The sequence below is a fragment of the Narcine bancroftii genome, chromosome 4 (genome assembly GCF_036971445.1).
Source record: "Narcine bancroftii isolate sNarBan1 chromosome 4, sNarBan1.hap1, whole genome shotgun sequence".
In the NCBI taxonomy this organism is placed as follows: domain Eukaryota; kingdom Metazoa; phylum Chordata; class Chondrichthyes; order Torpediniformes; family Narcinidae; genus Narcine; species Narcine bancroftii.
Window position 1 is genome coordinate 147,490,431 of NC_091472.1, and position 13,429 is coordinate 147,503,859.

Consider the following 13,429-nt stretch of genomic DNA (forward strand, 5'->3'; position numbering starts at 1 on the left):
TCGGATGCGGGGAATCAGAGGCGGGGAATCAGAGCTGGGGAATCAGAGGCGGGGAATCAGAGTTGGGGCATCAGAGGTGGGGAATCAAATATAGGGAATCAGAGGTGGGGAAACAGAGGTTGTGAATCAGAGATGGGGAATCAAGGCGGGGAATCAGAGGCAGGGAATCAGACGCGGGGAATCAGAGGCGGGGATTCAGAGCTGGGGAATCAGAGGCGGGGAATCAGAGTTGGGGAATCAGAGGCAGGGAATCAGATATGGGGAATCAGAGGCGGGGAATCAGAGGCGGGGAAACAGAAGCGGGGAATCAGATGTGGGGAATCAGAGGTGGGGAATCAGGGGCAGGGAATCAGTGGCAGGGAATCAGAGGCGGGGAATCAGAGGCGGGGAATCAAAGGCAGGGAATCAGACACGGGGAATCAGAGGCGGGGAATCAGAGATGGGGAATCAGAGGCGGGGAATCAGAGGCAGGGAATCGGATGCCGGGAATCAGAGTCGGGGAATCAGAGCTGGGGAATCAGAGGCGGGGAATCAGAGTTGGGGAATCAGAGGCGGGGAATCAGATATGGGGAAATAGAGGCGGGGAATCAGATATGGGGAATCAGAGGTGTGGAATCAGAGGTTGGGAATCAGAGGCAGGGAATCAGAGTCCGGGAAACTGAGGCGGGGAATCAGATATTGGGAATCAGAGGTGGCGAATCAAAGGCGGTGAAACAGAGATGGGGAATCAGGGCAGGGAATCAGAGGCAGGGAATCAAACACGGGGAATCAGAGCTGGGGAATCAGAGGCGGGGAATCAGAGTTGGGAATCAGAGGCGGGGAATCAGAGGCGGGGAAACAGAGGCGGGGAATCAGATATGGGGAATCAGAGGTGGGGAATCCGAGGTTGGGAATCAGAGGCAGGGAATCAGAGGCGGAAAATCAGAGGCGGGGAATCAGAGGAAGGGAATCAGATGTGCGGAATCGGAGATGGGGAATCAGAGGCAGGGAATCAGAGGCGGGGAATCAGAGGCGGGGAATCAGAGGCCGGGAATCAGATATGGGGAAACAGAGGCGGGGAATCCGAGGCGGGGAAACAGAGGCGGGGAATCAGATATGGGGAATCAGAGGTGGGGAATCAGAGGTTGGGAATCAGAGGCAGGGAATCAGAGGCTTGGAATCAGATGCAGGGAATCAGATGCGGGGAATCAGAGGCGGGGAATCAGAGCTGGGGAATCAGAGGTGGGGAATCAGATTTGGGGAATCAGAGGCGGGGACTTAGATATTGGGAAACAGAGGCGGGGAATCAGAGGCGGGGAAACCCAGGCGGGGAATCAGATATGGGGAATCAGAGGTGGGGAATCAGAGGCAAGGAATCAGATGTGCGGAATCAGAGATGGGGAATCAGAGGCAGGGAATCAGAATCAGAAGCAGGGAATCAGAGGCCGGGAATCAGAGGCCGGAATCAGATGCTGGGAATCAGAGGCCTGGGATCAGAGGCGGGGAATCAGAGGCAGGGAATCAGATGCGGGGAATCAGAGGCGGGGAATCAGAGCTGGGGAATCAGAGGCGGGGATTCAGAGTTGGGGAATCAGAGGCGGGGAATCAGAGGCGGGGAAACAGAGGCGGGGAATCAGATATGGGGAATCAGAGGTGGGGAATCAGAGGTTGGGAGTCAGAAGCAGGGAATCAGAGGCGGGGAATCAGAGGCGGGGAATCAGAGGCAGGGAATCCGATGTGCGGAATCGGAGATGGGGAATCAGAGGCAGGGTATCAGAGGCGGGGAATCAGAGGCGGAGAATCAGAGGCCGGGAATCAGATATGGGGAAACAGAGGCGGGGAATCAGAGGCGGGGAAACAGAGGCGGGGAATCAGATATGGGGAATCAGAGGTGGGGAATCAGAGGTTGGGAATCAGAGGCAGGGAATCAGAGGCTGGGAATCAGATGCAGGGAATCAGATGCGGGGAATCAGAGGCGGGGAATCAGAGCTGGGGAATCAGAGGTGGGGAATCAGAGTTGGGGAATCAGAGTCGGGGACTTAGATATGGGGAAACAGAGGCGGGGAATCAGAGGCGGGGAAACAGACGCGGGGAATCAGAGGCGGGGATTCAGAGCTGGGGAATCAGAGGCGGGGATTCAGAGTTGGGGAATCAGAGGCAGGGAATCAGATATGGGGAATCAGAGGCGGGGAATCAGAGGCGGGGAAACAGAGGCAGGGAATCAGATATGGGGAATCAGAGGTGGGTTATCAGGAGCAGGGAATCAGTGGCAGGGAATCAGAGGCGGGGAAACAGAGGCGGGGAATCAGAGGCAGGGAATCAGACACGGGGAATCAGATATGGGGAAACAGAGGCGGGGAATCAGAGGCGGGCAAACAGAGGCGGGGAATTAGATATGGGGAATCAGAGGTGGGGAATCAGAGGTGGTGAATCAGAGATGGGGAATCACAGGCGGGGAATCAGAGGCAGGGAATAGAACGCGGGGAATCAGATGCGGGGAATCAGAGCTGGGGAATCAGAGGCGGGGAATCATAGTTGGGAATCAGAGGCGGGGAATCAGATATGGGGAAACAGAGGCGGGGAATCGAAGGCGGGGAAACAGAGGCGGGGAATCAGATATGGGGAATCGGATGCGGGGAATCAGAGGCGGGGAATGGGAGCTGGGGAATCAGAGGCGGGGTATCAGAGTTGGGGCATCTGAGGTGGTGAATTAGATATGGGGAAACAGAGGCGGGGAATCAGAGGCGGGGAAACAGAGGCGAGGAATCAGATATGGGGAATCAGAGGTGGGGAATCAGAGGCAGGGAATCAGATGTACGGAATCAGAGATGGGGAATCAGAGGCAGGGAATCAGAATCAGAAGCGGGGAATCAGAGGCCGGGAATCAGAGGCCGGGATTCAGATGCCGGGAATAAGAGGCCGGGAATCAGAGGTGGGGAATCAGAGTCCGGGAATCAGAGATGGGGATTCAGAGGCGGGGAATGATATATGGGGAATCAGAGGCGGGGAATCAGAGGCGGGGTAACAGAGGTGGGAAATCAGATATGGGGAATCAGAGGTGGCGAATCAAAGGCGGTGAATCAGAGATGGGGAATCAGAGGCGGGGAATCAGAGGCAGGGAATCAAACACGGGGAATCAGAGGCGGGGAATCAGAGCTGGGGAATCAGAGGCGGGGAATCAGAGTTGGGGAATCAGAGGCGGGGAATCAGATATGGGGAAACAGGGGCGGGGAATCAGATATGGGGAATCAGGGGTGGGGAATCAGAGGTTGGGAATCAGAGGCAGGGAATCAGAGGCGTGGAAACAGAGGCGGGGATTCAGATATGGGGAATCAGAGGTGGGGAATCAGGGGCGTGGAATCAGAGGCAGGGAATTAGATGTGGTGAATCAGAGATGGGGAATCAGAGGCAGGGAATCAGAATCAGAAGCGGGGTATCAGTGGCCGGGAATCAGAGGAAGGTAATCAGAGGCAGGGGATCAAACACGGGGAATCAGAGGCTGGGAATCAGAGCTGGGGAATCACAGGCGGGGAATCAGAGATGGGGAATCAGAGGCGGGGAATCAGAGGCAGGGAATCAGATGCGGGGAATCAGAGGCGGGGAATCAGAGCTGGCGAATCAGAGGCGGGGAATCAGAGGTGGGCAATCAGAGGATGGGAATCAGATATGGGGAATCAGAGGCGGGGAATCAGAGCTGGGGAATCACAGGCGGGGAATCAGAGTTGGGGAATCAGAGGCAGGGAATCAGATATGGGGAAACAGAGGCGGGGAATCAGAGGCGGTGAAACAGAGGCGGGGAATCAGATATTGGGAATCAGAGGTGGGGAATCAGAGGTTGGGAATCAGAGGCCTGGAATCAGAGGCGTGGAATCAGAGGCAGGGAATCAGATGCGGGGAATCAGAGGAGGGGAATCAGAGCTGGGGAATCAGAGGCGGGGTATTAGAGTTGGGGAATCAGAGGCGGGGAATCAGACGCGGGGAATCAGAGGGGGGGAATCATAGCTGGCGAATCAGAGGCGGGGAATCAGAGGTGGGCAATCAGAGGCCGGGAATCAGAGGTGGTGAATCAGAGATGGGGAATCAGAGGCGGGGAATCAGTGGCAGGGAATCAGATATGGGGAATCAGAGGTGGGGAATCTGAGTTGGGGAATCAGAGGCAGGGAATTGGATGTGCGGAATCAGAGATGGGGAATCAGAGGTGGGGAATCAGAGGCGGTGAATCAGAAATGGGGAATCAGAGGCGGGGAATCAGAGGCAGGAAATCAGACACGGGGATTCAGAGGCTGGGAATCAGACGGGGGGAATCAAAGGCGGGGAATCAGAGCTGGGGAATCAGAGGCAGGGAATCAGAGGCGGGGAATCAGATATGGGGAATCAGAGGCTGGTATTCAGAGGCGGGGAATCAGAGGCAGGGAATCAGACACGGGGAATCAGAGGTGGGGAATCAGAGATGGGGAATCAGAGGCGGGGAATCAGAGTTGGGGATTCAGAGGCAGGGAATCGGATGTGCAGAATCAGAGATGGGGAATCAGAGGTGGGGAATCAGAGGCGGTGAATCAGAGATGGGGAATCAGAGGCGGGGAATCAGAGGCAGGAAATCAGACACGGGGATTCAGAGGCTGGGAATCAGACGGGGGGAATCAAAGGCGGGGAATCAGAGCTGGGGAATCAGAGGCAGGGAATCAGAGTTGGGGATTCAGAGACGGGGAATCAGATATGGGGAAACAGAGGCGGGGAATCAGAGGCGGGCAAACAGAGGCGGGGAATTAGATATGGGGAATCAGATGTGGGGAATCAGAGGTGGTGAATCAGTGATGGGGAATCACAGGCGGGGAATCAGAGGCAGGGAATAGAATGCAGGGAATCAGAGGCAGGGAATCAGAGCTGGGGAATCAGAGGCGGGGAATCATAGTTGGGAATCAGAGGCGGGGAATCAGATATGGGGAAACAGAGGCGGGGAATCAGAGGCGGGGAAACAGAGGCGGGGAATCAGATATGGGGAATCGGATGCGGGGAATCAGAGGCGGGGAATCAGAGCTGGGGAATCAGAGGCGGGGAATCAGAGTTGGGGCATCAGAGGTGGGGAATTAGATATAGGGAAACAGAGGCGGGGAATCAGAGGCGGGGAAAGAGAGGCGGGGAATCAGATATGGGGAATCAGAGGTGGGGAATCAGAGGCAGGGAATCAGATGTGCGGAATCAGAGATGGGGAATCAGAGGCAGGGAATCAGAATCAGAAGCGGGGAATCAGAGGCCGGGAATCAGAGGCCGGGAATCAGATGCTGGGAATAAGAGGCCGGGAATCAGAGGTGGGGAATCAGAGGCAGGGAATCAGATATGGGGAAACAGAGGCGGGGAATCAGAGGCGGTGAAACAGAGGCGGGGAATCAGATATTGGGAATCAGAGGTGGCGAATCAAAGGCGGTGAATCAGAGATGAGGAATCAGAGGCGGGGAATTAGAGGCAGGGAATCAGATGCGGGGAATCAGAGGCGGGGAATCAGAGCTGGCGAATCAGAGGCGGGGAATCAGAGGTGGGCAATCAGAGCCGGGGAATCAGATATGGGGAATCAGAGGCGGGTAATCAGAGGCGGGGAAACAGAGGTGGGGAATCAGATATGGGGAAACAGAGGTGGCGAATCAAAGGCGGTGAATCAGAGATGGGGAATCAGAGGCGGGGAATCAGAGGCAGGGAATCAAAAACGGGGAATCAGAGGCGGGGAAGCAGAGTAGGAGAATCAGAGGTGGGGAATCAGATATGGGGAAACAGGGGCGGGGAATCAGAGGCGGGGAAACAGACGCGGGGAATCATATATGGGGAATCAGAGGTGTGGAATCAGAGGTTGGGAATCAGAGGCGGGGAAACAGAGGAGGGGAATGAGATATGGGGAATCAGAGGTGGCGAATTAAAGGCGGTGAATCAGAGATGGGGAATCAGGGCAGGGAATCAGAGGCAGGGAATCAAACACGGGGAATCAGAGGCGTGGAATCAGAGCTGGGGAATCAGAGGCGGGGATTCAGAGTTGGGGAATCAGAGGCGGGGAATCAGAGGCGGGGAAACAGAGGCGGGGAATCAGATATGGGGAATCAGAGGTGGGGAATCAGAGGTTGGGAATCAGAAGCAGGGAATCAGAGGCGGGGAATCAGAGGCGGGGAATCAGAGGCAGGAAATCCGATGTGCGGAATCGGAGATGGGGAATCAGAGGCAGGGAATCAGAGGCGGGGAATCAGAGGCGGGGAATCAGAGGCCGGGAATCAGATATGGGGAAACAGAGGCGGGGAATCAGAGGCGGGGAAACAGAGGCGGGGAATCAGATATGGGGAATCAGAGGTGGGGAATCAGAGGTTGGGAATCAGAGGCAGGGAATCAGAGGCTGGGAATCAGATGCAGGGAATCAGATGCAGGGAATCAGAGGCGGGGAATCAGAGCTGGGGAATCAGAGGTGGGGAATCAGAGTTGGGGAATCAGAGTCGGGGACTTAGATATGGGGAAACAGAGGCAGGGAATCAGAGGCGGGGAAACAGACGCGGGGAATCAGAGGCGGGTATCAGAGCTGGGGAATCAGAGGCGGGGAATCAGAGTTGGGGAGTCAGAGGCGGGGAATCAGAGGCGGGGAATCAGAGGCGGGGAATCAGAGGCGGGGAAACAGAGGCAGGGAATCAGATATGGGGAATCAGAGGTGGGGTATCAGGGGCAGGGAATCAGTGGCAGGGAATCAGAGGCGGGGAATCAGAGGCGGGGAATCAGAGGCAGGGAATCAGACACGGGGAATCAGATATGGGGAAACAGAGGCGGGGAATCAGAGGCGGGCAAACAGAGGCGGGGAATTAGATAAGGGGAATCAGAGGTGGGGAATCAGAGGTGGTGAATCAGAGATGGGGAATCACAGGCGGGGAATCAGAGGCAGGGAATAGAACGCGGGGAATCAGAGGCGGGGAATCAGAGCTGGGGAATCAGAGGCGGGGAATCATAGTTGGGAATCAGAGGCGGGGAATCAGATATGGGGAAACAGAGGCGGGGAATCAAAGGCGGGGAAACAGAGGCGGGGAATCAGATATGGGGAATCGGATGCGGGGAATCAGAGGCGGGGAATCAGAGCTGGGGAATCAGAGGCGGGGTATCAGAGTTGGGGCATCAGAGGTGGGGAATTAGATATGGGGAAACAGAGGCGGGGAATCAGAGGCGGGGAAACAGAGGTGGGGAATCAGATATGGGGAATCAGAGGTGGGGAATCAGAGGCAGGGAATCAGATGTGCGGAATCAGAGATGGGGAATCAGATGCAGGGAATCAGAATCAGAAGCGGGGAATCAGAGGCCGGGAATCAGAGGTTGTGAATCAGAGATGGGGAATCAGAGGCGGGGAATCAGTGGCAGGGAATCAGATATGGGGAATCAGAGGCGTGGAATCAGAGGCAGGGAATCAGACACGGGGAATCAGACACGGGGAATCAGAGGTGGGGAATCAGAGATGGGGAATCAGAGGCGGTGAATCAGAGATGGGGAATCAGAGGCGGGGAATCAGAGGCAGGAAATCAGACACGGGGATTCAGAGGCTGGGAATCAGACGGGGGGAATCAAAGGCGGGGAATCAGAGCTGGGGAATCAGAGGCAGGGAATCAGAGGCGGGGAATCAGATATGGGGAATCAGAGGCTGGTATTCAGAGGCGGGGAATCAGAGGCAGGGAATCAGACACGGGGAATCAGAGGTGGGGAATCAGAGATGGGGAATCAGAGGCGGGGAATCATAGGCGGTGAAACAGAGGCGGGGAATCAGATATTGGGAATCAGAGGTGGGGAATCAGAGGTTGGGAATCAGAGGCCTGGAATCAGAGGCGTGGAATCAGAGGCAGGGAATCAGATGCGGGGAATCAGAGGAGGGGAATCAGAGCTGGGGAATCAGAGGCGGGGTATTAGAGTTGGGGAATCAGAGGCGGGGAATCAGACGCGGGGAATCAGAGGGGGGGAATCATAGCTGGCGAATCATAGGCGGGGAATCAGAGGTGGGCAATCAGAGGCCGGGAATCAGAGGTGGTGAATCAGAGATGGGGAATCAGAGGCGGGGAATCAGTGGCAGGGAATCAGATATGGGGAATCAGAGGCATGGAATCAGAGGCAGGGAATCAGACACGGGGAATCAGACACGGGGATCAGAGGTGGGGAATCAGAGATGGGGAATCAGAGGCGGTGAATCAGAGATGGGGAATCAGAGGCGGGGAATCAGAGGCAGGAAATCAGACACTGGGATTCAGAGGCTGGGAATCAGACGGGGGGAATCAAAGGCGGGGAATCAGAGCTGGGGAATCAGAGGCAGGGAATCAGAGGCGGGGAATCAGATATGGGGAATCAGAGGCTGGTATTCAGAGGCGGGGAATCAGAGGCAGGGAATCAGACACGGGGAATCAGAGGTGGGGAATCAGAGATGGGGAATCAGAGGCGGGGAATCAGAGTTGGGGATTCAGAGGCAGGGAATCGGATGTGCGGAATCAGAGATGGGGAATCAGAGGTGGGGAATCAGAGGCGGTGAATCAGAGATGGGGAATCAGAGGCGGGGAATCAGAGGCAGGAAATCAGACACGGGGATTCAGAGGCTGGGAATCAGACGGGGGGAATCAAAGGCGGGGAATCAGAGCTGGGGAATCAGAGGCAGGGAATCAGAGTTGGGGATTCAGAGACGGGGAATCAGATATGGGGAAACAGAGGTGGGGAATCAGAGGCGGGCAAACAGAGGCGGGGAATTAGATATGGGGAATCAGATGTGGGGAATCAGAGGTGGTGAATCAGTGATGGGGAATCACAGGCGGGGAATCAGAGGCAGGGAATAGAACGCAGGGAATCAGAGGCAGGGAATCAGAGCTGGGGAATCAGAGGCGGGGAATCATAGTTGGGAATCAGAGGCGGGGAATCAGATATGGGGAAACAGAGGCGGGGAATCAGAGGCGGGGAAACAGAGGCGTGGAATCAGATATGGGGAATCGGATGCGGGGAATCAGAGGCGGGGAATCAGAGCTGGGGAATCAGAGGCGGGGAATCAGAGTTGGGGCATCAGAGGTGGGGAATCAAATATAGGGAATCAGAGGTGGGGAATCAGAGGTTGTGAATCAGAGATGGGGAATCAAGGCGGGGAATCAGAGGCAGGGAATCAGACGCGGGGAATCAGAGGCGGGGATTCAGAGCTGGGGAATCAGAGGTGGGGAATCAGAGTTGGGGAATCAGAGGCAGGGAATCAGATATGGGGAATCAGAGGCGGGGAATCAGAGGCGGGGAAACAGAGGCGGGGAATGAGATGTGGGGAATCAGAGGTGGGGAATCAGGGGCAGGGAATCAGTGGCAGGGAATCAGAGGCGGGGAATCAGAGGCGGGGAATCAAAGGCAGGGAATCAGACACGGGGAATCAGAGGCGGGGAATCAGAGATGGGGAATCAGAGGCGGGGAATCAGAGGCAGGGAATCGGATGCCGGGAATCAGAGTCGGGGAATCAGAGCTGGGGAATCAGAGGCGGGGAATCAGAGTTGGGGAATCAGAGGCGGGGAATCAGATATGGGGAAATAGAGGCGGGGAATCAGATATGGGGAATCAGAGGTGTGGAATCAGAGGTTGGGAATCAGAGGCAGGGAATCAGAGTCCGGGAAACTGAGGCGGGGAATCAGATATTGGGAATCAGAGGTGGCGAATCAAAGGCGGTGAAACAGAGATGGGGAATCAGGGCAGGGAATCAGAGGCAGGGAATCAAACACGGGGAATCAGAGCTGGGGAATCAGAGGCGGGGAATCAGAGTTGGGAATCAGAGGCGGGGAATCAGAGGCGGGGAAACAGAGGCGGGGAATCAGATATGGGGAATCAGAGGTGGGGAATCCGAGGTTGGGAATCAGAGGCAGGGAATCAGAGGCGGAAAATCAGAGGCGGGGAATCAGAGGAAGGGAATCAGATGTGCGGAATCGGAGATGGGGAATCAGAGGCAGGGAATCAGAGGCGGGGAATCAGAGGCGGGGAATCAGAGGCCGGGAATCAGATATGGGGAAACAGAGGCGGGGAATCCGAGGCGGGGAAACAGAGGCGGGGAATCAGATATGGGGAATCAGAGGTGGGGAATCAGAGGTTGGGAATCAGAGGCAGGGAATCAGAGGCTTGGAATCAGATGCAGGGAATCAGATGCGCGGAATCAGAGGCGGGGAATCAGAGCTGGGGAATCAGAGGTGGGGAATCAGATTTGGGGAATCAGAGGCGGGGACTTAGATATTGGGAAACAGAGGCGGGGAATCAGAGGCGGGGAAACCCAGGCGGGGAATCAGATATGGGGAATCAGAGGTGGGGAATCAGAGGCAAGGAATCAGATGTGCGGAATCAGAGATGGGGAATCAGAGGCAGGGAATCAGAATCAGAAGCAGGGAATCAGAGGCCGGGAATCAGAGGCCGGAATCAGATGCTGGGAATCAGAGGCCTGGGATCAGAGGCGGGGAATCAGAGGCAGGGAATCAGATGCGGGGAATCAGAGGCGGGGAATCAGAGCTGGGGAATCAGAGGCGGGGATTCAGAGTTGGGGAATCAGAGGCGGGGAATCAGAGGCGGGGAAACAGATGCGGGGAATCAGATATGGGGAATCAGAGGTGGGGAATCAGAGGTTGGGAATCAGAAGCAGGGAATCAGAGGCGGGGAATCAGAGGCGGGGAATCAGAGGCAGGGAATCCGATGTGCGGAATCGGAGATGGGGAATCAGAGGCAGGGAATCAGAGGCGGGGAATCAGAGGCGGAGAATCAGAGGCCGGGAATCAGATATGGGGAAACAGAGGCGGGGAATCAGAGGCGGGGAAACAGAGGCGGGGAATCAGATATGGGGAATCAGAGGTGGGGAATCAGAGGTTGGGAATCAGAGGCAGGGAATCAGAGGCTGGGAATCAGATGCAGGGAATCAGATGCGGGGAATCAGAGGCGGGGAATCAGAGCTGGGGAATCAGAGGTGGGGAATCAGAGTTGGGGAATCAGAGTCGGGGACTTAGATATGGGGAAACAGAGGCGGGGAATCAGAGGCGGGGAAACAGACGCGGGGAATCAGAGGCGGGGATTCAGAGCTGGGGAATCAGAGGCGGGGATTCAGAGTTGGGGAATCAGAGGCAGGGAATCAGATATGGGGAATCAGAGGCGGGGAATCAGAGGCGGGGAAACAGAGGCAGGGAATCAGATATGGGGAATCAGAGGTGGGTTATCAGGAGCAGGGAATCAGTGGCAGGGAATCAGAGGCGGGGAAACAGAGGCGGGGAATCAGAGGCAGGGAATCAGACACGGGGAATCAGATATGGGGAAACAGAGGCGGGGAATCAGAGGCGGGCAAACAGAGGCGGGGAATTAGATATGGGGAATCAGAGGTGGGGAATCAGAGGTGGTGAATCAGAGATGGGGAATCACAGGCGGGGAATCAGAGGCAGGGAATAGAACGCGGGGAATCAGATGCGGGGAATCAGAGCTGGGGAATCAGAGGCGGGGAATCATAGTTGGGAATCAGAGGCGGGGAATCAGATATGGGGAAACAGAGGCGGGGAATCGAAGGCGGGGAAACAGAGGCGGGGAATCAGATATGGGGAATCGGATGCGGGGAATCAGAGGCGGGGAATGGGAGCTGGGGAATCAGAGGCGGGGTATCAGAGTTGGGGCATCTGAGGTGGTGAATTAGATATGGGGAAACAGAGGCGGGGAATCAGAGGCGGGGAAACAGAGGCGAGGAATCAGATATGGGGAATCAGAGGTGGGGAATCAGAGGCAGGGAATCAGATGTACGGAATCAGAGATGGGGAATCAGAGGCAGGGAATCAGAATCAGAAGCGGGGAATCAGAGGCCGGGAATCAGAGGCCGGGATTCAGATGCCGGGAATAAGAGGCCGGGAATCAGAGGTGGGGAATCAGAGTCCGGGAATCAGAGATGGGGATTCAGAGGCGGGGAATGATATATGGGGAATCAGAGGCGGGGAATCAGAGGCGGGGTAACAGAGGTGGGGAATCAGATATGGGGAATCAGAGGTGGCGAATCAAAGGCGGTGAATCAGAGATGGGGAATCAGAGGCGGGGAATCAGAGGCAGGGAATCAAACACGGGGAATCAGAGGCGGGGAATCAGAGCTGGGGAATCAGAGGCGGGGAATCAGAGTTGGGGAATCAGAGGCGGGGAATCAGATATGGGGAAACAGGGGCGGGGAATCAGATATGGGGAATCAGGGGTGGGGAATCAGAGGTTGGGAATCAGAGGCAGGGAATCAGAGGCGTGGAAACAGAGGCGGGGATTCAGATATGGGGAATCAGAGGTGGGGAATCAGGGGCGTGGAATCAGAGGCAGGGAATTAGATGTGGTGAATCAGAGATGGGGAATCAGAGGCAGGGAATCAGAATCAGAAGCGGGGTATCAGTGGCCGGGAATCAGAGGAAGGTAATCAGAGGCAGGGGATCAAACACGGGGAATCAGAGGCTGGGAATCAGAGCTGGGGAATCACAGGCGGGGAATCAGAGATGGGGAATCAGAGGCGGGGAATCAGAGGCAGGGAATCAGATGCGGGGAATCAGAGGCGGGGAATCAGAGCTGGCGAATCAGAGGCGGGGAATCAGAGGTGGGCAATCAGAGGATGGGAATCAGATATGGGGAATCAGAGGCGGGGAATCAGAGCTGGGGAATCACAGGCGGGGAATCAGAGTTGGGGAATCAGAGGCAGGGAATCAGATATGGGGAAACAGAGGCGGGGAATCAGAGGCGGTGAAACAGAGGCGGGGAATCAGATATTGGGAATCAGAGGTGGGGAATCAGAGGTTGGGAATCAGAGGCCTGGAATCAGAGGCGTGGAATCAGAGGCAGGGAATCAGATGCGGGGAATCAGAGGAGGGGAATCAGAGCTGGGGAATCAGAGGCGGGGTATTAGAGTTGGGGAATCAGAGGCGGGGAATCAGACGCGGGGAATCAGAGGGGGGGAATCATAGCTGGCGAATCAGAGGCGGGGAATCAGAGGTGGGCAATCAGAGGCCGGGAATCAGAGGTGGTGAATCAGAGATGGGGAATCAGAGGCGGGGAATCAGTGGAAGGGAATCAGATATGGGGAATCAGAGGTGGGGAATCTGAGTTGGGGAATCAGAGGCAGGGAATTGGATGTGCGGAATCAGAGATGGGGAATCAGAGGTGGGGAATCAGAGGCGGTGAATCAGAGATGGGGAATCAGAGGCGGGGAATCAGAGGCAGGAAATCAGACACGGGGATTCAGAGGCTGGGAATCAGACGGGGGGAATCAAAGGCGGGGAATCAGAGCTGGGGAATCAGAGGCAGGGAATCAGAGGCGGGGAATCAGATATGGGGAATCAGAGGCTGGTATTCAGAGGCGGGGAATCAGAGGCAGGGAATCAGACACGGGGAATCAGAGGTGGGGAATCAGAGATGGGGAATCAGAGGCGGGGAATCAGAGTTGGGGATTCAGAGGCAGGGA